This window comes from Bubalus kerabau, chromosome 22 (assembly GCF_029407905.1).
Source record: "Bubalus kerabau isolate K-KA32 ecotype Philippines breed swamp buffalo chromosome 22, PCC_UOA_SB_1v2, whole genome shotgun sequence".
Taxonomy (NCBI): Eukaryota; Metazoa; Chordata; class Mammalia; order Artiodactyla; family Bovidae; genus Bubalus; species Bubalus kerabau.
The window spans coordinates 13542888-13570655 of NC_073645.1; the positions used below are offsets into that span (position 1 = coordinate 13542888).

Sequence of the window (27768 nt, forward strand, 5' to 3'; positions counted from 1 at the left end):
GCTGAATTTACTAATTTATCTTTTCTATTTTTTTTTTCTAACAGGCTCAACTTTCAGTATATTTCCCAGTCATGTGATTTCTTTATTTCAACAAGCATTAACAGAGAACTTTTTTCTCGCATCATGATATTAATAGAAAAGACACACTGAAAAATCCCCCCTAAAAATACCCAGACATTAAACAAACATCCTTTAAAATATACAGCTAAACTTTAAAGAAATAGAGAAAAGGATGCTAGAACAACTAGATATCCTCTACAAAAAAAAAAAAAAATATATATATATATATATAGGCATAAACTTCACACCCTTTACAAAAATTAACTCATAATGGATAGACATAAGTGTAAAATGCAAAACTAAAACTCCTAAAAGATAATACAGGAGAAAATCAATATGACCTTGGATAAGACGATGACTTTTGTTTTGTATTTCAGTTTGCATTTCGTCATTACATTGGATTTCAGTCTTGTATTTCATCATTGCAACCAGTTTACAGATTGGCAGATAGATGTTTACAGACTCTCCACACTACCACATTACAATGAGGTTTTATACTTCTAACAGCTTTTCTATGGCTTGTCCTGTTTTCAGAGCCATCTGAAGCTTGAAATTCAAAATCAAAGTCCTTTTTTTAAAAATTACTTTCATTTGCCATTGACTTCTAAAATTCCCTACAGCCTATATTAAATGTTTTCTTTTTTCTTATGTGAGTATAGAGGTTCTCAACTTAGGACCTGCATTGGAATTACCTGGGGAAGCTTTAAAAATTCTAATATCTGGGTCCCAACCTAAATATTTTTATTTGATTGATTGGGGATAAGGCCTGGACATCAGTGTTCTCAGGAGATCCCAGGTAATAATATTATATGGGGCTTGGTGGGGCTTCCCAGGTGGAGCTAGTGGTAAAGGACCCACCTGCCAATGCAGGAGACATAAAAGACTCAGGTTTGATCCCTGGGTCAGGAAGATTCCCTGGAGGAGGGCATGGCAACCCACTCCCGTATCCTTGCCTGGAGAATCCCATGGACAGAGCCTGGTGGGCTACAGTCCATAGGGTTGTAAAGAGTCAGACATAACTCAAGGACTTAACATGCATGCATGTAAGATATGGTGATGACTTTTTAGATACAACACCAAAGGCATGATCCACAAAAGAAATCATTTATAAACTACACTTTGTTAAAATTAAAGGGCTTCTTCTCTGTGAAAGACATTGTCAAGAGAAATAAAATACAAACCACAGACTGGGAAAAAATATTTGCAAAAGACATGTCTGATAAAGGACCATTATCCAAACTGCACTAAAACTTTTAAAACTCAACAAGAAAACCAACCTAATTACAAAATGGTTATAAGATCTCACCAAAGATATCAGTTCAATCAGTTCAGTCGCTCAGTTGTGTCTGATTCTTTGTGACCCCATGGATTGTAGCATTCCAGGCTTCCCTATCCATCACCAATTCCCAGAACTTGCTTTCCCAGCATCACGGCCTTTTCCAATGAGTTAGTTCTTCACATCAGGTGGCCAAAGTATTGGAGTTTCAGCTTCAGCATCAGTCCTTCCAGTGAATATTCAGGACTGATTTCCTTTAGAATGACTGATCTCCTTGCAGTCCAAGGGGCTCTCAAGAGTCTTCTCCAACACCACAGTTCAAAAGCATCAATTCTTCTGTGCTCAGCTTTCATTATGGTTCAACTCTCACTTTCACACATGACTACTGGAAAAACCATAGCTTTGACTAGACAGACCTTTGTTGGCAAAGTAATATCTCAGCTTTTGAATATGCTATCTAGGTTGGTCATAGCTTTTCTTCCAAGGTGCAAGCATCTTTTAATTTCATGGCTGCAGTCACCATCTGCAGTGATTTTGGAGCCCAAGAAAATAAAGTCACCCTCTGTTTCCATTGTTTCCCTCTATTCGTCATGAAGTGGTGGGACCAGATGCCATGATCTTCATTTTTTGAATGTTGAGTTTTAAGCCAACTTTTTCACTCTCCTCTTTCACTTTCATCAAGAGGCTCTTTAGTTCCTCTTCACTTTCTGCCATAAGGGTGGTGTCATCTGCATATCTGAGGTTATTGATATTTCCCCTGGCAATCTTGATTCCTGCTTGTGCTTCATTCAGCCTGGCATTTCACATGATATATTCTGCATGTAAGTTAAATAAGCAGAGTGACAATATGCAGCCTCGATGTTCTCCTTTTCCAATTTGGAACCAGTCTGTTGTTCCATGTCTGGTTTAACTGTTGCTTCTTTTTTTTTTTTTTTTTTAATTTTATTTTATTTTTAAACTTTACTTCTTGACCTGCATACAGATTTCTCGGGAGGCAAGTAAGGTGGTCTGGTATTCCCATCTCTTTAAGAATGTTTCTCAGTTTGTTGTGATCTATACAGTAAAAGAATTTGGCATAGTCAGTAAAGCAGAAGCAGATGTTTTTTTCTGGAACTCTCTTTTTTGGTGATCCAGCAGATGTTGGCAATTTGATCTCTGGTTCCTCTGCCTTTTATAACACCAGCTTGAACATCTGGAAGTTCATGGTTCACTTATTGCTGAAGAATACTGGCTTGGAGAATTTTGAGCATTAGTGTGTGAGATGAGTGCAATTGTGTGGTAATTTGAGCATTCTTTGGCATTGCCTTTTTTTGGGATTGGAATGAAGACTGAACTTTTCCAGTCCTGTGGCCATTGCTGAGTTTATATTGAGTGCAGCACTTTCACAGCATCATCTTTTAGGATTTGAAATAGTTCCAATGGAATTTCATCACCTCCACTAGCTTTGTTTGCAGTGAGGCTTCCTAAGGCCCACTTGACTTTGCATTCTAGGATATCTGTATCCAGCTTTGCAGGCCAGTGGAATTTGATTACAGAACTTTCACAGGACTGGAGAAACAGATTCTTGAAGGGTGCAAACAAAACCTTGTGTGCACCAGGAGCCAGGAGAAAGGAGCAGTGTCCCCACAAGAGACTGAGCCAGACTTGCCTGTGAGTGTCCAAGAGTCTCTGGTGGAGGCATGGATGGACAGTGGCCTGCTGTGGGGTCAGGGGCACTGAATACAACAGTACTGGCATAAGCCCTTTTGAAGGAGGTCCCCATTACCCTCATTACCCCTATCATAGTTTGGCCTCAGGCCAAACAACAGGGAGGGAACACAGCACTGCCCATCAGCAGAAAATTGGATTAAGTGATTTACTGAGCATGGCCCCGCCCATCAAAACAAGACCCAGATTCCCCCATAGTCAGTCTCTCCCATCAGGAAGCTTCCACAAGCCTCTTAGCCTTACCCATTAGAGGGCAGACAGAATGAAAGAAGATATACAGTTGGCAAACAAACATGAAAAGATGCTGGACACCATATGTCCTTAAGAAATTGTAAATGAAAACAACATTGAGATATACCACTAGAATGTAGTGTATCTCAATGTTGTTTTCATTTACAATTTCTTAAGGACATATGGTGTCCAGCATCTTTTCATGTTTGTCAAAACCCAAAACACTGGCAACACCAAAAGTTCATGAGGTTATAAAGCAACAAGAACTCATTGTTGATAAGAATGCAAAACAGATAGCTTGGAAGACAGCTTCGCAGTTTCTTACAAAACTAAACAGACCTTTAAATATAATACACAGTAATGTGCTCCTTGGCATTTACCCAAAGGAGCTGAAAACTTTTGTCCACACAAAAACTTGCACGCAAATCTTCATAGCTGCTTTATTCATAATTTCCCAGAACAGAAAGCAACAAAGATATCCTTTAGTAGGTGAGTGAATAAATAAACTGTAGTGCATCCAGACAATGGATGAACTAAACAATGGATTTCTAAAAAGAAATTAGCTATTTAACCATGAAAAGACACAGGGGAAACTTAAAGGCAAATTACTAAGTTAAAGAAACCAATCTGAAAAGGCTATACATTATATGATTCCAACTCTATGATATTCTGGAAAAGCCAAAACTATGGAAGCAGTAAAAAGATCAGTGGTTGCCAGGAGTTAAGAGGGAGGGTTGGACTATTAATAGGTGAGACACAGAGGATTTTAGGGCAGTGAAACTATTCTGTATGATACAATAATGAGGGATATATGTCATTATACCTTTGTCAAAACCCATAGAATGTGTCCACTAAAAAGATGTACAACTTGAGAGTTGTGAATTAAGCTTTATTTGGGGCAAAAGGAGGACTGCAGGCCAGGAGGCAGCATCTCAGATAGCTCTGAGAGACTGCTCCAAAGTGGCAGTGGGGGAAAGTCAATATATAAGGTTTTGGTGAAGGGGGAGTTCAATACCATGAAGCACTAATTTTACAAAAGCTTTTTTGTTAGGATCTGATATCACTATGAAGGGATTTAGTTGTTTCCTAGATATGAGGAGATGAAAGGATTGAGATCATAAAATCTGTTCCTAAAAACATCCAACTATCTAAAGAACTATCCCACCAGATTCCCTGGAGCATAGAGTGCTTCACTCCACCCTGAACTCCCTCAGGGGTTGTTGAAAGTCATCAGCTATAGCAGCATGGGGTTTAGTCTCTGTAGAGGCTGAGGGCAAATTCCTCTGTTGTTCAGTCCTTGGCAATGCTCTTGCTAAGTGCCAATTTGTAGTTGACAAATGTACAACACGAAGAGTGAATCCTGATATAAACTGTGGACTTTGGGTGATCATGATGTGTCTAGGTAGGTTTGTTGATTATAGCAAATGTGCTAGTCTGGCATGGGGAGTTGATAGTGGGGGAAGCTACTGGGGGCGGTGAGAGGCAGGGGCAGGGTGTGTATATTAGGAATTTTCTGTGCTTTTCTCTCAGTTTTGTTGTGAACCTAAAATTGCTCTAAACAATAAGTCTAAAAAAAGAAAAAGAAAACAGGAAAATTAAATCAATGTTAATCTTCCCACAAGGAAAATACCAATCTTAAGACTATTTTAAAAGTTATATACACCCAAATGCTCAAATGACAAATAATTCTGATCTTATGCAAAATATACCATAGCATAAAAAATGAAGGAATGATCCACCATTCATTTCATTAATCTAGCACAATCTTGACAAGCTTCTGAACACAGAAACATGGACACTGGACCAAACCACACCTTATTGTCTTGTGTTATTGTAACTTGCACCGTTTCTTTGTACTCATTAGCATGTTTATTCATCCAGGAGTCACCTGCTCAGGCAAATGGTTATTTGATTCTTCATTATAGGAATTTCCCAGAAGACTCATCACCTCCTCCGTGTGAAACATTAACAGTTTACAACCTAAGAGTCTTTGAATCTTTTGCTGCCTCTCCACCAATCCTGGACTGTTGGATCTTAAATTCTTACCCAGTCCTAATCAGCCATGCCTCCTTTAAAAGACCTGCCTTTAAATCAAACTTTCAATTTAACAAATTCTGATCTTACCTTCCATCTTCTCATAGTCGCTGTCAAAGCTTTGCAGGGCTGGCATTTTCATGAAATTGTTAGTTTGATCAAAAGGCTGTGTTAGTAATGTTTGAGGAGCCAGATTTTGACATTTTGGAAAGATAGTACTGTCACACGAGTGTATGTTCCTCAGTTCTTTGTCTCATCACAACAAAGATTTGGAGCGATGGACATTAAAGCCCTCGGTGCATCACAGCTCTCGGGTCTTAGACAAACCGTGTTATAGCTCTTAAGCAAATCAGTGTTACAGATCTATTTTATTTAGAAGATAGCAGGAGAATCCATCCTCGAAGTGTGAGGGCATGCCAACCCAAACACAAGAGAATGGAGGAGTGTGCGGGGAGGGAGGGTGTGAGAGAGAGAGAGAGCGCGCGCGCACGCACACGGGAGAGAGAGAGTTCGTGAGAAAGCACTTTGCTCCTCCTTTTATATGTTTTTTTCCCTCCACCTGGGCCTGCCCTATGTAAATTGGGCTTAGCCAGGAGTGCTGTTTGTTCTGCCTGAAGTCTTCACTCTGGTCCTCAGGCCTTCCTTTGACCTTCCTTGTATTTTATCCACTGCCATTTTGGACTCCTTTTCCCTATTCTACCTATCTAACATTCCCCCCTGAAGAGATGGGAGGCCCAATTCTTTGGGAATAGGGGCATCGAGGTCTTTCTGGCTACTTCCTGCTGAACTGGGATGGCAAGGGGTATTGGGCCTCCCGCTCTTGCTAGTCTCAATCCTCAGAGTCTTTATAGTGGTGTCCAAGGGTGTGTGATATTTTCCATGGTTGGCTGTAGTTTTATATCTTTGTTGAACTGGCACTGCATGTTGTAGCTGGTTGACCTGGGCAGAGACAAAACAGGTTAGACAATTGACAGTACATAGAATAATCATAAGTATCATCAATATAGCATAACAAGGACTAGTAGGGACATTGGTCAATTTTAAATTCACATGGCCAGGATGGCTCAAGTCCCTCCTTGTTCAGGGATCAGAATATCTATCTCCTGTCTGTTTTGGAGTACAATCTCTGTCAAGCTGTGTTGGCTCTTTAGACTTATTCTGAGAAATTTTACCCCCAGAAACCAGATTTTGGGGGTGTTCGTTAGAATGACACTCATTGGTAGTTCTGAATAAGTATCTGAGATCTCCCAGGGGCTCACAGGTGTATCGAGTGTCCTCTTCTGTTTTCTTCCATGGCTTGACTCATGAGTAGTGAATCCAGGAGTCATGTCCTGGTACCTTGACTGCTGTGGGGGTAGAAAATATTACAGGGTAGGGGCCCTTCCACGTGGGCTGGAGTTGAGCCTTTGGGGACCCATCTTTTCAGACTTTAATTAGGACTTGAGTTCCTGGAGCATATAGTGGTGACTCTTTAGAATCTTTTGGGTCCTGGTTCATACCCCACAACCGTATATCCTGTTGGAATTGCCCAATGGCCATGGTATAAGACTGGAGGGTCTGAACCTCTGGATCTAGGAAGAAGTCATTGACATAAACAAAAGGTCTCCCATATAGCATCTCATAAGGACTAAGACCAACCTGTTCCTTAGGGGCAATGCGGGTGCAGAGGAGAGCTATTGGTAAAGCCTCCTTCCATCCCAGGGAGGTCTCTTGGGTTATCTTTTTTATCGCTAATTTCAAGAATTGATTGGGGACCCTTGGGTGGTCAAGTGGCCCCTTTCTTTCCAAATAGCCGCAGGTGCATATAGCACCAGAAAGGCATACTTGGAGTCAGTGTAAATGGCTATTCTTTTTCCTTTTCCCAGTTCTAAAGCTTGAGTCAGGGCTATGAGCTCAGCTAATTGGGCTGAAGTACCTGGTGGCAGAGGCTTAGCCTCTATGGTCTCAAAATTGGAGACTACTGCATACCTGGCTCTTCTTTTTCCATCCAAGACAAAGCTGCTTCCATCAGTGTACCAGATTTCCTCAGGATTGGTCAGAGGGTCTTCTGACAATCCCTCTCGGGTTTTGTCCAGTTGTCCAAGGTTTCGAGACAAGAGTGAAAGGGGAGAGAGCCTTCGGGGGTAGGTAGGAAGGTGGCTGGGTTAAGAACCTCACAAGAGGATATAGTGAAGCCTGGATTTTCCATCAGCATTACTTGATATCTGAGGATTCTTTGATCAGACATCCATAAATGGCCTCTCCCATTTAGGAGTTGTTTTACTTGGTGGGCTGGTAAAAATAGTTAGTTTGCCCCCAAAGGAGAGTTTTAAAGCATCTTCTATCATGATTGCAATAGCTCCAAGATTTTGAAGGCGGGGGGGCAGCCTCGGGTAGTTGGATCGAGACTCTTGGATAAGTAAACTACAGGCTGGGGCTCAGATCCCAACCTTTGAGTTAACACTCCTAGGGTTATTCCCTCTCTTTCATGGACATAAAGTTGGAATGCTTTTTCTGGGTCTGGCAACCTCAAGGCAGGTGCCTGAGTTAAGGCCTGTTCTAGTGTAGCCTCTGCCTTCTTTTGAGGAGTTCCTCACATCAGTGGGATTGAATAATCTCGTCCCTTTAAGCTTTCATATAAGGGCTGGGCAATTAGACCATAGTTGGGTATCCAGATTCTACAATATCCAGTTAGCCCCAGGAAAGCTCACAATTGTTTTTGAGTCGTGGGAGAGGGCAACTGGAGAATTCCTTGTACCCGATCAGAGGACGGCCTCCTGGACCCGTGTGTAATCTGAACTCCCAGGTAAGTGACCTTTGTCTTGACCATCTGTGCCTTAGCACGGGAGACTTTATATCTTCTTTCTGCTAAGAAGTTTAGAACATGAATTGCATGTTGTTGGGCACTTTTCTCATCTGGAGAGCAGATTAGTAGGTCATCTACGTATTGTAATATTTTCCCATTAGGTCCCAGGTCCAGATCTAGGAGATCCCGGCTAAGGGCCTGTCCAAATAGGTGGGGGCTATCTCTGAACCCCTGAGGTAATACTGTCCAAGTCATCTGTTGGTGTTTTTCTCTTGGGGCCTCCCACTCAAAGGCAAAAAGGTATTGGGATTCTTTAGCCAGTGGTATGCAAAAAAATGCATCTTTGAGATCCAAGACTGTAAACCACCTGGCACTGGGTGGGATTTCTCCCAAGATTACATAGGGATTGGGTATTGTGGGATGGAGGGGGACTACAGCTTCATGTATGATCCAGAGATCTTGAATCATGCACCAGGTTCCGTCTTTTTTCTTTACTGAGAGGATTGGGGTGTTACATGGCGAACTGGTGGAGACCAATAGCCCACAAGCAAGGAATTTATTTATTAAAGGCTGTAGTCTCTCCCGATCCTCTCTTTTGAGAGGAAATTGTTTCCAGTTAGGAAACCGAGTGGGATCTTGGAAGACAATGATGACCGGTTCAGCGTGGTGGGCTCGTCCAGGAATCCCCTGGTCCCACACCTAGGGGTTAATTTTGTCTTCCCATAGTTTTTGGTCCCTCTCTATTGAAGGTGTAATGGGTTCTTCAGTAGTAACCAGGAGCTGTAGAGCTCTAGGGGCTGAAAAACTTCCCATCACAAGGCTGGTCCCCAGTTTAGTGAGTATATCTCCTCCCAATAAGGGGGTAGGACACTCAGGGACCACCAGAAACTGGTGGGAAAATATTTGTCCATCCCAGCAACAAAGAAGTGCTTTGGTGAATCTTTTAGTAGTTGCTTTTCCTGTAGCACCCAAAATGGTACAGGTTTGGGAGGAGAAGGCTCCGGAGTAGGAAATCAAGACAGAGTAGGTAGCCCCTGTGTCAACCAAGAAATTCTCGGACCTACCTGCCACATCCAGTTGCACCCTTGGCTCCAGCCCCGTGATGGTTATCTGTGACAGGTGGGCTGGCTGGAGTGGGCCACTTCAGTCCTCTTGAACCATCGTGAGGGTAGGCTTGGTGCTTGACCTTGAGGCTCTTGAGTCCCGAGAGCAGAGTGCCGCCCAGTGTCCCAGTTGATGGCATTTGTGGCAAGCCCTTCTAGGAGACTTGTCACGGTTTGGACACTCTTTGGCCAAATGCCCCGCCTGTCTACAGATCAGGCATCTGTCTCGTGCCTTGTGCCTCAAGGACTCGGGGTTTGCCATAGGGCTTCTCTGGAGGGCGGCCAGCATCTGGGCATGCCTTGTCTCTTTCTTTCTTTCCTCCTGGGCCTTGGCCTCCTTCTCCTGTTCTCTGTTATAAAAGGTATTGGTGGCTGTCTGGACCATCTCATCTAAAGAGGCAGCAGGGTCCTGCTGTTGCAGCTGCTGTAACTTAATTCTGATATCTGATGCACATTGGGACAGGAATTTGTCTTTTAAAATCACCCGTCCCTCGTAAGAGTCTAAGTCCAGGTTGGTAAACTTTTGGAGTGCCTCTTTTAGCCTCTCCAGAAAGGCAATGGGGTTCTCATTGGGCTCCTGAGTTATTGCTGAGACCTGGGCATAGCTAATTACTTTTTGTTGGGCTGCTTTCAGTCCTGCCTTCACACAGATTAGAAAATGATCCCTTTCCCAGACGTGCTCAGGGTCATTATAATTCCAATTAGGATCGGAGGAGGGGACTGCAGTTTCCCCTACTGGGTATCTATCACTGGATATGTGGAGCCCTGTTGCACACCTCCGGGCTTCCTTTAAGACCCAATGTGGTCCACTGGAGAAGGGAATGGCAAACCACTTCAGTATTCTTGCCTCGAGAACCCCATGAACAGTATGAAAAGGCAAAATGATAGGACACTGAAAGAGGAACTTCCCAGGTCAGTAGGGGCCCAATATGCTACTGGAGATCAGTGGAGAAATAACTCCAGAAAGAATGAAGGGATGGAGCCAAAGCAAAATCAATACCGAGTTGTGGATGTGACTGGTGATAGAAGCAAGTTCCGATGCTGTAAAGAGCAATATTGCATAGGAACCTGGAATGTCAGGTCCATGAATCAAGGCAAATTGGAAGTGGTCAAACAAGAGATGGCAAGAGTGAACATCGGCATTCTAGGAATCAGCGAGCTAAAATGGACTGGAATGGGTGAATTTAACTCAGATGACCATTATATCTACTACTGTGGGCAGGAATCCCTCAGAAGAAATGGAGTGGCCATCATGGTCAACAAGAGTCCGAAATGCAGTACTTGGATGCAATCTCAAAAACGAAAGAATGATCTCTGTTCGTTTCCAAGGCAAACCATTCAATATCACAGTAATCCAAGTCTATGCCCGAACCAGGAACACTGAAGAAGCTGAAGTTGAACGGTTCTATGAAGACCTACAAGGCCTTTTAGAACTAACACCCCCAAAAAAGATGTCCTTTTCATTATAGGGGACTGGAATGCAAAAGTAGGAAGTCAAGAAACATCTGGAGCAACAGGCAAATTTGGCCTTGGAATACAGAATGAAGCAGGGCAAAGACTAATAGAGTTTTGCCAAGAAAATGCATTGGTCATAACAAACACCCTCTTCCAATAACACAAGAGAAGACTCTATACATGGACATCACCAGATGGTCAACACTGAAATCAGACTGATTATATTCTTTGCAGCCAAAGATGGAGAAGCTCTATACAGTCAGCAAAAACAAGACCGGGAGCTGACTGTGGCTCAGATCATGAACTCCTTATTGCCAAATTCAGACTAAAATTGAAGAAAGTAGGGAAAACCACTAGACCATTCAGGTATGACCTAAATCAAATCCCTTATGATTATACAGTGGAAGTGAGAAATAGATTTAAGGGCCTTGATCTGATAGACAGAGTGCCTGATGAACTATGGAATGAGGTTCGTGACATTCTACAGGAGACAGGGATCAAGACCATCCCCAGGGAAAAGAAATACAAAAAAGCAAAACGGCTGTCTGGGGAGGCCTTACAAATAGCTGTGAAAAGAAGAGAAGTGAAAAGCAAAGGAGAAAAGGAAAGATATAAACATCTGAATGCAGTGTTCCAAAGAATAGCAAGGAGAGATAAGAAAGCCTTCCTCAGCGATCAATGCAAAGAAATAGCGGAAAACAACAGAATGGGAAAGACTAGAGATCTCTTCAAGAAAATCAGAGATACCAAGGGAACATTTCATGCAAAGATGAGCTCGATAAAGGACAGAAATGGTATGGACCTAACACAAGCAGAAGATATTAAGAAGAGGCGGCAAGAATACACAGGAGAACTGTACAAAAAAGATCTTCACGACCCAGATAATCACGATGGTGTGATCACTGACCTAGAGCCAGACATCCTGGAATGTGAAGTCAAGTGGGCCTTAGAAAGCATCACTACGAATAAAGTTAGTGGAGGTGATGGAATTCCAGTTGAGCTCTTTCAAATCCTGAAAGATGATGCTGTGAAAGTGCTGCATGCAATATGCCAGCAAATTTGGAAAACTCAGCAGTGGCCACAGGACTGGAAAGGGTCAGTTTTCATTCCAATCCCAAAGAAAGGCAATGCCAAAGAATGCTCAAACTACCGCACAATTGCACTCATCTTACACACTAGTAAACTGATGCTCAAAATTCTCCAAGCCAGGCTTCAGCAATATGTGAACTGTGAACTTCCTGATGTTCAAGCTGGTTTTAGAAAAGGCAGAGGAACCAGAGATCAAATTGCCAACATCCACTGGATCATGGAAAAAGCAAGAGAGTTCCAGAAAAACATCTATTTCTGCTTCATTGAGTATGCCAAAGCCTTTGACTGTGTGGATCACAATAAACTGTGGAAAATTCTGAAAGAGATGGGAATACCAGACCACCTGACCTGCCTCTTGAGAAACCTGTATGCAGGTCAGGAAGCAACAGTTAGAACTCTATATGGAAAAACAGACTGGATCCAAATAGGAAAAGGCTATATATTGACACCCTGCTTATTTAACTTATATGCAGAGTACATCATGAGAAACGCTGGCCTGGAAAAAGCACAAGCTGGAGTCAAGATTGCCGGGAGAATTATTAATAACCTCACATATGCAGATGACACCACCCTTATGGCAGAAAGTGAAGAGGAACTAAAAAGCCTCTTGAAAGTGAAAGTGGAGAGTGAAAAAGTTGGCTTAAAGCTCAACATTCAGAAAACGAAGATCATGGCATCTGGTCCCATCACTTCATGGGAAATAGATGGGGAAACATTGGAAACAGTGTCAGACTTTATTTTGGGGGGCTCCCAAATCACTGCAGATGGTGAGTGCAGCCATGAAATTAAAAGACGCTTACTCCTTGGAAGGAAAGTTATGACCAACCTAGATAGCATATTCAAAAGCAGAGACATTACTTTGCCAACAAAGGTCCGTCTAGTCAAGGCTATGGTTTTTCCTGTGGTCATGTATGGATGTGAGAGTTGGACTGTGAAGAAGGCTGAGCACCAAAGAATTGATGCTTTTGAACTGTGGTGTTGGAGAAGAGTCTTGAGAGTCCCTTGGACTGCAAGGAGATCCGACCAGTCCATTCTGAAGGAGATCAGCCCTGGGATTTCTTTGGAAGGAATGATGCTAAAGCTGAAACTCCAGTACTTTGGCCACCTCATGCGAAGAGTTGACTCGTTGGCAAAGACTCTGATGCTGGGAGGGATTGGGGGCAGGAGGAGAAGGGGACGACAGAGGATTAGATGGCTGGATGGCATCACTGACTCGATGGACCTGAGTTTGGGTAAACTCCGGGAGTTTGTGATGGACATGGAGGCCTGGTGTGCTGCGATTCATGGGGTCGCAAAGAGTCGGACACGACTGAGCAACTGAACTGAACTGATGTTCAGGATCAGATAAAGTTTGACAAATATGACCACGATGTCTTTCCATGTCAAGTCGAAGGTCAAGGTAATATGTTGGAATGTATCTATATATTTGCCTGGGTCTTCTGTATAGCTTCCCAGGTCTTGTTTGATCTGCCTTAGTTCTAAGAGGGAGAAGGGCTTATGGACCCGGGTTGGTCTGAATTCTCCTCCAGTTTCAACTAAGGGACATACTCGAGCTGGCTTTTGTGGAGGGGGTGCTCCCGGATATGGGGGCACGTTTGGGTACGAGGAAGGAGCACCAGGCAACTTGGGAGCTGTGGGAGGTGAGCCTTCACTAGGGGGTTTTTCTTGGTTGCCTGTGCCTAACACCATTTGCCTAGTGGGCTCACTTTTAGGTCATACTACAATCCCATACTTAAGACAGAGTTCCTTCATATCTCTTAGTCAGAAGAAAATTTGGACATAGGGGATCTCTATCCATTTCCCTTGTCTTTTGCAGAATAATTCTAATTGCAGGATAGTACTGTAATTTAAAGTTCCATCCTTAGGCCAGTGTTCCTCGTCCCCCAGTGGATACTGTGGCCACGCAGTGGCACAAAAGAATTTCAAATGACTTCTCCTTAGAGCTAGAGGGTGAACAGCTTCCAGTTATCAAGGATGCATCTCAAGGGCAACTGCCGGTAAATGGATTGGTTATTTCCCATCTGAAAGACAGTCATGACAGGGAGAAAAGAAAAAGACCTCTTTCGATTTTTATGGGTGGACTTCCTTAGGGGTGAGTCTTTCTGAAGCTTATCCTACCCAGAACTGTTGCAACCTGAGAGCCAGGCGTCCCCGGGTCAGGGTGCAGATCCCCAGGCAAGCTGAGGCGTGACAGCTTCCTAGAGATTGAATCCACGGACAGGTCAAGGCGTGACGGCCTCCTGGGACCCCTGGGACTAGCGGATCCCCAAGCAGGTTAAGACGTGACAACCTTTCGAGGACCAGATCCCTAGGCAGGTCAAGGCGTGATGACCTCCTGGGACCCCCCGGACTGGAGTTTGGGCATCCCCAAGATCTCCAGTGTGACCAGTATTGGGTAGGATTAGGGGGTTGCATATTATAGAGTATTTCCCTCCCAAGGCCAGCTATTTTCTGGTTGTCTCTCCAGAAGATTGTAGAGGCAACCTTGTGGGTCTGGATGGGGCTCATGAAAAGAGCATGAAACAGGAGGGAAGGGGGCAGAGCACGACCTTTGAAAGAATGACATAGCACAAGTGTATAACGTTAGACAATTACAGTCAATTGGGTTCAAGATGACAAGTCAAATTCAAGTAAACCTTAATCCCCAATCTATAAGCCAACAGACACAGCCAGAGGTGGCAGGACAACTCCAAGCACGGTCAAAAGAGGGAGGAGTGGGTGGTTCCCCAATGGCTGGGATGATCCTCTCACTCATTAGCATATAAATTCCACCCCCTCACAAAACCTAGCCAGGCCTAATACCATGGCCCCAGCCCTTGGCAATGGTTCACACCCTGAAGAGTGGCTTCTCTCTGGATCCTAACAAATCCACCACTTATCACTTTGTCTCTCAATGAATTTTTGCAATGAGACATCAGAGCCTGAGTTTCATAAGTTTTGGCCGGGCTTGAGTCCAGGGAGAGAGCTGAAGAACAGAGGAAAAAGCAGTGGGAAAAACGTGCCAAGGAATCCTCTTCATAGCCCACCGGAAGATTTGCTAAATATCTGACCGGTGCTCACAGTTTCATTGGTCTGATCCTTGGCACAGAGAAGAGAAAGGACAGAAGAACCCCCACCGGCTTGGGTAACAGCTACTGGGGCTCAGCAGATAGCGCCTTTGGGACATACTGAGGAGTAGCCTCTCCAGAGTCCCTCAATTGTGCCCCCCTGCCGCCCACCTGTTAGTGGGAGGTTCGAGGAAACAAGAAACAAGAGATTGTAAAGGTCCCTCCAGCCATAGGAGCGAGGACCTCTTACCTTAACTGGAGGTCTTCTGGAATCTGAGACTGGGCCGCGTGAGCTTTCTGCTGAGTTCGTTTTTCACTGTCCTGGTTTCCAGCACAATGGGCCTTCCCCTGCACTGGGTTTCTTCGCCTTCCGCTTCTAGCGCAGGAGCTTTGCTGAGTTGGGCTCCTGCTGTGCTTGGCCTTTTCCGCGCAGAGGTTGTTTCAGCCAGGTTAAACCCGAGTCATGGCACCATAGATGTCACATGAGTGTATGTTCCTCGGTTCTTTGTCTTATCACAACAAAGATTTGGAGCGACGGACATTAAAGCCCTTGGCATGTCACAGCTCTCGGGTCTTGGACAAACCATGTTATAGCTCTTAGGCAAATCAGTGTTACAGCTCTATTTTATTTATAAGATAGCAGGAGAGAGAGAGAGAGAGAGAGAGAGAGCGCGCGCGCATGTGCACACGGGAGAGAGAGAGAGTTCCTGAGAAAGCTCTTTGGCTTCTCCTTTTATATGTTTTTTTCCTCCACCTGGGCTTGCCCTATGCAAATTGGGCTTAGCCAGGAGTGCTGTGTGTTCTGCCTGAAGTCTTCACTCTGGTCCTCGGACCTTCCTTTGATCTTCCTTGTTTTTTAGCCACCGCCATTTTGAACTCCTTTTCCCTATTCTACCTACCTAACACTTCCAAAGAACACCCAGGACTGATCTCCTTCAGAATGGACTGGTTGGATCTCCTTGCAGTCCAAGGGACTCTCAAGAGTTTTCTCCAACACCACAGTTTAAAAGCATCAATTCTTCAGTGCTCAGCTTTCTTTATAGTCCAACTCTCACATCCATACTTGACTACTGGAAAAACCATAACCTTGACTAGACAGACGTTTGTTGGCAAAGTAATGTCTCTGCTTTTGAATGTGCTATCTAGGTTGGTCATAACTTTCCTTCCAAGGAGTAAGCATCGCCATACCTACTAGTAAAACACTGAAAGCTTTCTTTGTAAGATCATGCTTAAACAAGGGTAATGTCCATTACCATTTTTTCTTTTCAACATTATGCTAGAAGTCCTAGACGATGAGTAAGAAAACAAAAATATATAGGCTACAAAGGATAAAATAGAAATCTCTTTAATAAGATGGTAAAATTACAATCTTTTATAAGAATTTGGCTGAATATAAAATCATAATAATAAATCATTTGCATTTCTATAAAATAGTAAGAAAAAGTTTGTCATTTACAGTAACTTCTGTAAATATAAAGTACATGATAATAAATCTAACAAAAGTGTATAAAATATTTATGGAAAAAATTGTAAATTATATTCAAAAGTAGTAAAGACTAAGTAAATGATGAGATAAAGCAGAATCAATATATTAAGAGATTTACTATCACAAAGTATTCATTCTCCTCAGATTCATCTAGGGATTCAAAATGATTCCAATTAGAAAATCATCAACATTTCTATTATTTGTAGAAATTGACAAGATAATGTGGAAAATAAAAATTCTAAGATAGTCAAAACAATCCTAAAATCAAAGAACAAAGAGGGGTAATGGCTTTTACTAGACATCTATAATTACAAGTTTGTAATGATGAAAATAGTATATTATTACCCCAACAAAAATAAAAATATCAATGAAATGGAATATATAGCCTAGAAATGAATGCATATATGCATGTACATTTATTATATTATATAATGTGTAAATCAGTGGGGATGGATTATTTTTTAAATAGTGCTGGGAAAAAGGTCATCCATATTTTAAAAAATAAAATTGGATACTTATTTCAATCAAAAGATCACTCAAAATCCTAGCAGCTTTTCTGTAAAAATTGACAAATTGACTCTAAAATGCCTATGGCAATTTAAGAGACCCAGAAGAGCCAAAACAAACAAACAGAAAGGGCAGAATGGGAAGATTATACTTCCCAATTAAAATTTTTGCTTTACAGTTATAGGAATAAAAACAGTATGGTGCTGCTGTCGGGACAGCAAATAGATCCATGAAACAGAATAAAAGTCCAGCATTAGACTCACTCATGTTTGGTTAATTGTTCTTCAGCAGAAGTAAGTTTGATTTAAAGATAAACATAATTTAATAATAACAGTGAACTAAAATATTGGGTAATTTATGCAAAATGAGAGTGACAAGATTCATAGCATTCCAAGGTCATTATACTATTTAGGTGGAGAAAAACAAATGTTAACTTACTTGACTTTCTAAAAGGAAGTATACATTTTCTAAACGTTTAGCTTAACCACTAAAATAGAATGCAGTAGAAATAAAATGTATACTTAAAATCACAAAGGGAAATAAAAGTAATTTGTTTAAAGTTCATCCAAAAGAGTACAGGAAAAGATTTTTAAAATAAAGCATAGAAAATTGCGCATGTGTAGGGGCTAAATCACTTCAATCATCATTTCTGCCTCTGTGTATTCTTCCTCCAGGCAAGAATACTGGAGTGGGTTGCTATGCCCTCCTCCAGGGTACCTTTCCAATCCAGGGATCGAACCCACATTTCTTCTGTCTTCTTCATTGGCAGGAGGGTTCTTTACCACTATTGCCACCTGGAAAGCCCAGAAAATTGTTTATGCTTTTGCTGTGTTGTGCTATGTTGCTTCAGTCATGTCTGACTCTTTGTGACCCCATGGACTGTAGCCCGCCGGGCTCCTCTGTCCATGGGTTTCTCCAGGCAAGAATACTGGAGTTGGCTGCCATGCCTTCCTTCAGGGAATCTTCCTGACCCAGAGATTGGGTCAAGTCTCTTACATCTCCTGCATTGGCAGGCAGGTTCTTTACCAGAAAATGGTTTAAGTAGCACCAAATAAGATTAAAAATAAATCCGAATATATCAAGACTTCACAGAATATGTAAGTCGACTGTATTTGCCCCAGAAAAGATACCATAGCAGATTGGAATGTCTACGATGTGCACGGCAAAAAGGATGAAAAGCTGAGGAGCTAATTGTGAAGGGAGAACTCAGAAAAATGGCTACTTAATCATCAGCACCATGAGCTGTCTGAGGGCAGAGGTCATCCTAGGGTACTATAAGAGCACAAACAAGTTGGGAAGGGTCCTCGCCGTGGAGTCACCTGTCTTGGCAAAGATAGCCACTGAGTTTAGTCGCCCAGGTTAAGACAAAGGGAAAAGGCATTTTTGGCAGAGGGGACAGCCTAAGCAAAAAACACAGGAGAGAGACAGCATACTGTTCAGGAATAATGAGCAATTTTATGTTACTGATCTGAGACATAATGTCTAATAGATAATGGTTTCTTCTTTATATCCTTCCGTGTAGAATGCCTTTTTTGACAGGTTCCAGTCTATCTTATTGATGGTTGCTCAGCAGTTCTGATTTGGGTGTTCTTGAGGGAAGAGGTGAGCTCGAGCCCTTCTACATCTACACCTTGTCTTCTCCTTTTCACTTTAATGGATCCATGAACTGGGCAACTCTTTGACACTTACATGTCAAGGACTCATTTCATTCTCCATCTCAGCATAAAGCAACTCAGAAAAAGATCATTTTGAGAGTAGGGCCTACCTCAATGGAATCAACCCATAATGGAAATTACCAGTTACTGCTGAGGAAGAATCTTTTTCTTCAAATATTCCTGTGCCTCCAAGGAGTTAGCATCTTAGTTAGCGTTCATAAATTTATGCATTCAGATTTGCAGATTGAGTGGATCTGGATGATCATTCATTTCTATATCCTATCTAACCCTTAAGAATGAACCCACCTGTTACCTCTTCCATAAATTTCCCTATATGATTTTCTTTTCCTCTGAGATGATAGTGTACTCTCCTTAAGAAATTCTCAGTTTTCTCCTTAGAACTCAACTTATTCGTACCTCCATACTTCCAAAATTTCCAGGAAGACATAGCCTATGTCCATTTCATTTTAGTTACAGTACAAAACCCAGTCCCTTGCACACATAGGTGGTTGTTTTGAATAAAGGTGATGGAATAGTTGTTACACTTTCAGCAAATTACTCTTTCAAAGATCATTTTAAAATAATACCTTGATTGTCGCTGTTAATGATGATTTGATTATGCTTTTACACGAACGTTAATGATTTTTTTAATTCTCTAAAAGAAAAGGAGAAATTTTAAATAAGCTTTTACATATACTATTTGAAGATCTGTTGTTATTCAGTCTCTAAGTCATGTTTCACTCTTTGCAAAACTATGGACTTTAGCACGCTAGGCTTCTCTGTCCTTCACTAACTCCCAGAGTTTGTTCAAATTCTTGTCCATTAAATTGATGATGCTATCTAACCATCTCCTCCTCTGTGGCCCCTCATCCTCCTGCCTTCAATCTTTCCCAGCATCAGGGTCTTTTCCAATGAGTTGGCTCTTCACATCAGGTGGCCAAAGTATTGGAGCTTTAGCTTCAGCATCACTCCTTCCAATGAATATTCAGATTTAGAAGTTGAAACAGTGGCATTTCAAGATGGTATGAATAAAGTCCACTGGCATACACATCTGTAAATTGTCTGCCACATCTATCTTGCATCTCAGGAGGTGTTACCTGCTGCTTCAGTACCAGGTGAGCACTGCCTGGAAAACCCCTGACAGCTCAGGGATGGCATTAGCAGTGAGAAACTGGGAAGCTAGCAAAATCTTTCTGTGTACATTCCCATTACTGCCAGCATTCTCTTCTGTTTGGTATTTCCTACTACATAAGACAGAATTTTTTTTCAGTGATTCCTTTTATTCTTCAGTTATGCCTCATTAGTAAATTAATCCAAATAGTAAATAAATCCAAATACTTGAGATGCTTCTCTCTCTCCTTTATAAATTTTCCATTAGCAAACTTCATCAACTGATCTCAGAGTGGCCTGTTTCATTTGTTGGTTAGGGAAAAAAGAAAAGAAAAATGTACAGAGTACTCCTTCCATAAGTGTACAGCACTCTACACTTTCACAACTATAGTTCAATCAATCTTCACAAAAACCCTGCTAATAACTTTAGTGTTACTAATATAATATAATCAGTAGCTAAAGTTTATTGATCGCTCCATGAACTTTTTCACTTGATTTTCAAACCAACTAAACAAGGCAGATATATTCTTCTCCATGGTTTAGAGATGAGAAGCACTGAGTCCTAGCTGAGTTAAGAACCCAAGTAGGAAGTTCATGGCATTAAGACCTGAACTCTCGTTGGGAAGGGGTTAGCAGAAGGAAGGAGTGGGAGGTTGGGGTTAGCAGATGTAAGCTAGTGTATATAGAATGGATAAACAACAAGGTCCTACTGGATAGCACAGGGAACTATATTCAATTATTTTACAATAAGCCATAATGGAAAAGAATACAATTATTGCAATATGTATAACTGAGTTGCTTTGCTATACAGCGGAAACAACACAACACTATAAACCAACAATACTTCAATAAAATTATTTTAAAATAATGAAAAAGGTGTTTTAAATAATAAAGAAATAAATCCCCCTACTGACCCCTCTTTGTCTTATCCGTTACGTTTCTTTCTCTCCTTCTCTTTACAGCACAACCTCTTGACACATTCTCCTTCTTTCTCTCCTTCCTTTCACTCTTACACTCACTTCAAATAGGTTTTTGCCCCCAACATTCCACCAAGAACAGTTTTTCCAGAGGACACCAGTGATTGATAAATTGTTAAGTTCAGGGGTCATTTCACTTTCTGTCTCAACATTATTCTTTCTACCTTGAGATCCATCCTCATTTTGTTCCCAGGAACCACACTCAGCCAATTACATTCTTACATGGCTCATAATCCCTTTCATCTCTTTTGCTGGCAATTTCTCTTTCACATTTGTACATAGTGGCATGCTGTAAGGTTCCATATTTGGACTATATTTTTTCCTTTGTTTACAACCACTCTCTGATGATCTTATTCACTGTAATGCCTTTAGTTATATTCATTCATTTAACTTTGGCTGTGCTGGGTCTTCAGGGCTGCACGGGTTTTTCTCTAGTTGGGGTGACTAGGGGTTACTCTTTAGGTGCAGTGCTAGGGCTTCTCATGACAGTGGCTTCTTTTGTTGCAGAGAATGGGCTCTAGGACACATGGGCTTCAGCAGTTGCAGCCAGGGGTTCAGTAATTGTGGCACATTGGCTTCGTTGCTCTACAGCATGTAGGATCTTCCCAGACCAGGTATCAAACTCATGTCTCCTGCATTGGTAGGCAGATTCCTTACCACTGAGCTACCAGGTAAGCCGGGCTTTGATTTTAATGTCATCTATTAGGTGACGGCTTCTCAATTATCTCCAGCTTGGAACTTTTCTCTTAAATAACAAACCTATGTGTCCAAGTGACCACTGCCATCCACAGTAATCTGCATAGCTTGCCCCCCACTTCCTTCATCTCTTGACTGGAAAAGTCACTTTCTCAGTGAAATCTGCCCTGGGCATCTTAAAATTCCAACCCCCTCTGCCAAACTATTTACATCCCCCTTTCCTGCTTTACTTTATCTTCGTAGCACTATTTAATGTATATTTAGCTATAGATCTTACTTATTATTTCTTCCCCTTGCCTTGAATATAAGCTCCAAGAGGCAATGGTTTCTGTCTTCTTTGTTCTTTACTATATCCCTCATGCCGAAATTAATGCATGGCATATATTGATAGCTATTGCTCAGTAGTCACCGGTTTAATGCCTGATCCTATTTTCTAGTTGAAGGGACATGAGTTTCAGAACACAATTTCCCATGGTCATGGAGCTAATAAATTGCAACGCTTTGAACTGAATGCTATCCAATCAGACACCAAATGTCTTACTATTAATATCATGGACTGCCTCTTTTTGAAAGAGTTTTCTGTGATCATTTTAATGCTTCAGGCTTCATTTTGGTAAATTATGTATCTGGGGGGTGGGGGGATACTCAGCACTCCCCTCCTATATAGGACTACATTCTCTACCAAGACATGTTAAAACATAGTCGAGCAATAAGGAAGGAAGTGTCAGGATGGTATCTTGCCGGAGGCATCCTGCTTTCAAGAGGTCCTGTGTCAAAGAACTTGATTCAGAGCTGAAAGGGAAGTGTGTAATGCCCCTGCTTCATCCCTTCCTACCACCCCCTCCTTCTTCTGCCCCCTCAAATAATTTAAGGAAAGTTTTCCCACAGAACAAACATAGGAAGTAAAGGCTTGTCACATTCTACAGCTCCCCTAAAACATAAGGTCTAGTTTAGAATATCAGGAAGGTCTATTTTTTCAAAATAGACATTTAGAAGTTAATGTCCTTGCCTGTAAAGCAATTATACTCCAAAAAATGATAACTTAGAGACTACCACTGACATATATACACTACCATGTGTAAAATAGGTAGCTAGCTGGAAGCTGCAGTATAGCACAGGGAGCTCAGCTGGGTACTCTGTGACAGCCTAGAGGGGTGGGATGGGGGTGGGGTGGGAGGGAGAATCAAGAGGGAGGGGATATATGTATACTTATAGCTGATTCATGTTGTTGTAGAACAGAAACCAACACAACATTGTAAAGCAATTATCCTCCAATTAAAAATAAAAAATAATTTTATAAAAGAACAAATCTAAAACAAAAAGTCCTTGCCTCTCTAGCCACTTAGCCACAGGACTAGGATTGGTTGAAAGTGAGCACAATTTGTGCAAAATATTACTCTCAGCCCTACCATTTTCCAGTGTTCAATCAGAACTTCTTTTAATTTTACTTTCCTTATCTCTCTCGCATGGATTCTCTTGCGGTTCAGACAATAAAGAATCTGCCTGCAATGTGGGAGACCCAGGTTCAATCCCTGGGTTAGGAAGATCCCCTAGAGAAGGGAATGGCAACTCACTCCAGTATTCTTGCCTAGAGAATTCCATGGACAGAGGAGCCTGGCAGACTACAGTGCATGGGGGTCACAAAGAGTCAGACACGACTGAGTGACCACACTTCCTTATCTCTAAAATAGAAATAACAGCACCACCTGAGAGAGTGGCTGCCACTATTAAAGAGAATATATGCAAGCGCTTAGGGCAAAGCTTATGGGCTATCAGGAAAGGCTATTTGTTTCTGACTGAAGTCAAACTGGATCTTGTTGGTAAGATTTATGGCTGCTTATTCATTCCAGTAGGAAAGCAGATTGATTGGCTTCCTGGGGGGAAAATAAAAGAGCTTTGCATAGATCTGATGTGTGCCAAGTTGCTGTGTAAATAGTTTGCATGTATTATCAACGACTCTGTAAGGTAAGTGAAATTAGCTCCATCTCAGAGATGTGAAAACTCAGGTTCAAAGATGGTAAAGAATGGTTTCTGGCTTGTATTGTATAATCAGTAAGTAGCAGAATGAAGATTCCAGTGCAAGTCTAACTTCAAAAAGCCCCATCATTTGTACCAGAACAGCACCTCCACAAGCCCCTCAGATCCTTCCCCCACCATACAGTCTCCTTATGAGTTTTATGGCATGCTAGCCATGAACTTAACTGTGACTATTTCTAGTCTTCTTTGAATTCTGTTCTTATGTGTTTCTCTGAAAGGATCAAAAATAAGAAGAGAAGAATGCACACAAGGACATCTCAGGAGGAAGAGGATCAGCAATCACCGTATTCCTTGACTCTGGCTTCCTCTGCATTTCCTTTTCCATCTCTGTTCTAATCCCTCCAGTTTTTCTCTGTGCTTTGGGTGATACAGCATAATGTGTAAGAGATGGATTTATCATCACACTTGGGTCTAAGTGCATCCTCCCTAACTAGTCACCAGGGTCTTGGGAAATGTTTAATTGAATCTCAGTGTTCTCATCTAGAGAATGGGAATAATAATAGCTACTTGGTATTGAGATGAAGGATGGGAATAGCTTAATTGTGTTTTTCTCACTTTATCACTTTATAGTATGCCTACATGTGTGCCTGCTCATGCTCAGTTGCTGAGTCGTATCCAACTCTTTAAGACCCTAGGGAGTGCAGCCTTCCAGACTCCTCTGTCCATGGGATTTCCCAGGCAAGGATACTGGAATGGGTTGCCATTTTCTCCTCCAGGGGATCTTCCTGACCCAGGGATAGAACCCAAATCTCCTGCATCTCCTGCATTGGCAGGTCTATTCCTTATCACTGAGCCACCTGAGATGCCACCAGTATGCCTATAGCAAGTGTTTATTTGACAGAATAATTTATATAAGTTTGTTTTAAGCTTTGACATGAATGCCACAGGAGGTTTAAAAGGAAGAGTCTTTCCTGTCTCACAGCCCCAACGTTTACATCCTTCCGAACATCTCCGAACATTTTCCTTTCCCTTTTACTGTTAGGCTTCTCTTTCTTCTGAGAAGGCAAGTGATCATCTAGTTTCACTGTTCAATTCCAGATATTTAGACTTAGATGCTTTCTCTCTTGGAGATTGTGCTCACATGTTACAACAGTTTTCATGACGTTTGGGGCTGACTCTGTTTTTAGTCTATTCTACCAAAAGTAGTTGAAAGCAAGAGTCTCATTAGTTACTGATTGAACTATTAATCGTTATTACTGGTGGAAGGGTGGTTGAACCATCTCTATGAAGCAATAATTCTCGAGTTTTTTTCACTGTCACATCCTCACCACCTAGAAAATACTGACACAGGGAAAAACACTGAGCAAGCTCCCCCTAGTATACATACATGAACATATTTAGTTATTATATTTGTATACAATTTTATTACTATATATTGCGTACACTAGAAAATACACACCAAAACAAACTAAAAAGGCTGAAATGGAAAAGTTAGTAAGACTAAAAGTTTTACTATTATTTACTCATGTTTCAACAGTTCTCTACTAAGACTTCAGCGGGAGCAGAGGCAAGGGTAAGAGAAATACCAGTGGTAACTTCAAACCATTGTTAAGTTTCTCATCAATCTGTGCCCAGAAGCTTAAGCTTCCACAGTCACTAGTCCTTTCATTCTCTTCTTCTTTGCCTCTAATAAGGAACCCAAAGGCCTTTGCATCAATAGGTTTGCCCTGCATTCCTAGGAAATTTATGGTATTTCTTCTTTGGCTGATCAAGAAGGAGGAAATGTTTATGTACCTTCCAGAGAATGCACATGGAATCTTGTGTTTGTTTCCTCCAAAGTGCCAACAAAATAGTCAAAAAGTTTATTACAGAAAACAAGATGGCGGAGGAGTAGGTGGACATGGAGTACATCTCTCTCCACAGATATGTCAGGAATACACCTTCAGACACAGAAGTGCATGCAGAACACAAGCTAGAGTGGACAGAAGTACCTGACCAGCAGGAAAGAATATATAGAACCACATAAAACTCAGTAGGACAAAGGAACTAGGGAGAAAAACAGGAGTGTTAGTAGGACTGGACCTGCCCTCAGCCAGTGGGGGAACTGAAGCAGGGGTCCTATCCCCACATCAGGGCAATTGTCTGAGTCAGAGGAGAAACATTTAAGGCTGAGAGTGAAACAGGTGATCTGTGGCAGCCTAAATGGTATGAGAAGCAGACAGTCCTTGCCACAGCCATACGTACCCTGGACAGGGACGCAGGTCCCCTGGGAGGCGTAGCGGCTGAGAGCTGGAGTTTAGGGATTGTGGAGCAATCCCAGGGTGAGGGCTGCTGTTGACTGTGGAGAGATGGATCAAGGGGATGTGAGGGAGATTGTGGTGGAAAATGTCTGTGGAGGAAATCCAGGCAGCCATGGAAGCAAGGCGATATTGCTGAGTCATGTGTAGGGGGTGGAGTCATCACCACAGCCTCTCTGTCCCCACACTGACAGCATCTGCAGCTGAGCAATAGAAAGCCTGGCCCATCAAATGCCTGACTGAACAACAGAGAAGGACCCCACCTAGGGTGCCCATTTAAGTGCCTGACGCGCCAAACTACAGAGTAGGATGCCAGCCAGGCGGGTCCCTCTATGTGCCTGAGGAATGCAACAACAGAGAAGGACCCCAGGCAAGGGAGCCCTCTAAGTGAATGAATGGGTGGAGCTACGGAGAAACACTGGCCAAAGAGGCGTTCTGATCACCAGCTACAAGAGGCTCAAAAAAAATACTCTGATAGGGCCATGACTCCTGGGGCATAGGCAGTCTGTGTACCTGCACACTTTGCACCACCAAGGTCCACGCAAGTCAAGCAGCTGTGCCGCCTTCAAACTCAACTCTCACTGGACAAAGCTGCCACAGGTGGAAAAAACAAACAAACAAACAAACAAACAAACACCTTGCATCTATGCAGGATGGGTCACTTTGGTAGTGTCCAACTCTTTGCGACTCTATAAATTGTGGCCTGCCAGGCTTCTCTCTCAGGGGGGTTCTCCAGGCAAGAATACTGGAGTGTATTGATCAATACTGGTTGCCATACTGTTGTAGAGCACTATATTTCCTGCTGCCCTAGCCGCCAACTCCCCTGAGTACCTGGTGCTGCCAGAACCCCTGCGACCCAAGCAGCTGCACCACCTCCACACCTGGCCCTCACAGGGGCAAACCCAAGTCCTCCAGGGCAGCCTCAGGAGCAAACCCCAGTGCATGACCCACATGTGGAGGTGGAAATAAAACCACACTTGGAACCCAGAGGCGGTGTGGCTAAGGAAGAAGACTCAAAACCTTCCCACCAGCTGTACAAGCCGCAAATTAAATCCACATGATCAACTAGGTAGACTCTGTGTCTATGGAATATATAAAAAGACATTGAGAGCTCCCACAAAAGAAAACACCGTATTTCTGATAGCTGTGGACATTGGAGGCAAGAACACACAGGAGTAGGACCAGATTAGAATCTGAGCTGCCCCCACAATAGATCCAGAGATCAGCACAGTGTTGGAGGGCATCCTAGGGAGGTGAGGTGGACTGTGACTCCCAGCGAGGGAAAGGACTCTGACAGCAGGGACTCAAGAAAAACATTTATGATTCTTATGTTTTGACTTGATCTGTAGATTCTTTTGGATTTTTTTTCTTTCCTTTTTTTTTTTTTTTTTCCTTTTCTCCCCTCTGTTGGAGTTGTTGATTTTATTGCCACTATGAAATCTAATTAAGCTTTTGAGGGTTTTTTTTCCCCTCAGTCACATTTTTTATTGTTATAAACCTTTGCCTCTACATTGGGCTTTTGTAGTTCTGTGGCATTTTCCATTTTCCTTTTCTCTTTTTTTAATTTTAATTTTTAAACCTATTATTATTTTTTTTGTTTTTTTTTTGTTTTTTTTTAATTTTATTTTATTTTTAAACTTTACATAATTGTATTAGTTTTGCCAAATATCAAAATGTAAACCTATTATTATTTTTATACATTTATTCCTTTGTTTGCTTTTCCTACTGTTCTTTTCCCCTTGCAGTTAACCTTCAATGTATATAAATCTTCTTTATCTACCTCTGTTTAACTTTGTATATCTATTCTTTCTTTCCTTTCCTCTCAACAAATTTGTTAGTTTTATTTTCCCCAACTGGCACCTTGCTTTAGTTTTGTTTTCCAGTTTGTGTTTTAGTTAGTTTTGTTCTTAACTGGTAGATATAATTTTTGGTTTCCTTTATTCACTGGGTCAATCTATTATACTTTATTTTTGTTGGACTGTTTCGATTTTGCTTATGGGTGTATATGTATATGTGTATATTCAGTCACACTTTTTATTGTTGTTATAAACCTCTGTCTCTACATTGGGTTTTGCAGTTCTGTGGAGTTTACCTTTTTTTTTTAATTCTCTTTTTTTTATTTTAATTAAAAAATTTTTAAATATTTTAAATATTGTAATTTTTTTTTACATTTATTCCTTTGTTTGCTTTTCCTACTGTTCTTTTCCCCTTGCAGTTAAGCTTTAATATATATAAATCTTCTTCATCTACTTCTATTTAACTTTGCATATCTATTG

General features: G+C 41.8%; 1 long non-coding RNA gene across 1 annotated transcript; it reads right to left on the minus strand.

Annotated features, from left to right (window-relative positions):
* Nucleotides 1–3700: 3700 nt before the first annotated feature.
* On the minus strand, nt 3701–7565 carry LOC129636628 (uncharacterized). The gene is made up of 3 exons (XR_008707044.1): nt 7277–7565; nt 6568–6654; nt 3701–6247 (listed from the first exon to the last, which is right to left on the minus strand). It is a non-coding gene; the product is annotated as an uncharacterized LOC129636628 (long non-coding RNA).
* Nucleotides 7566–27768: the final 20203 nt, after the last annotated feature.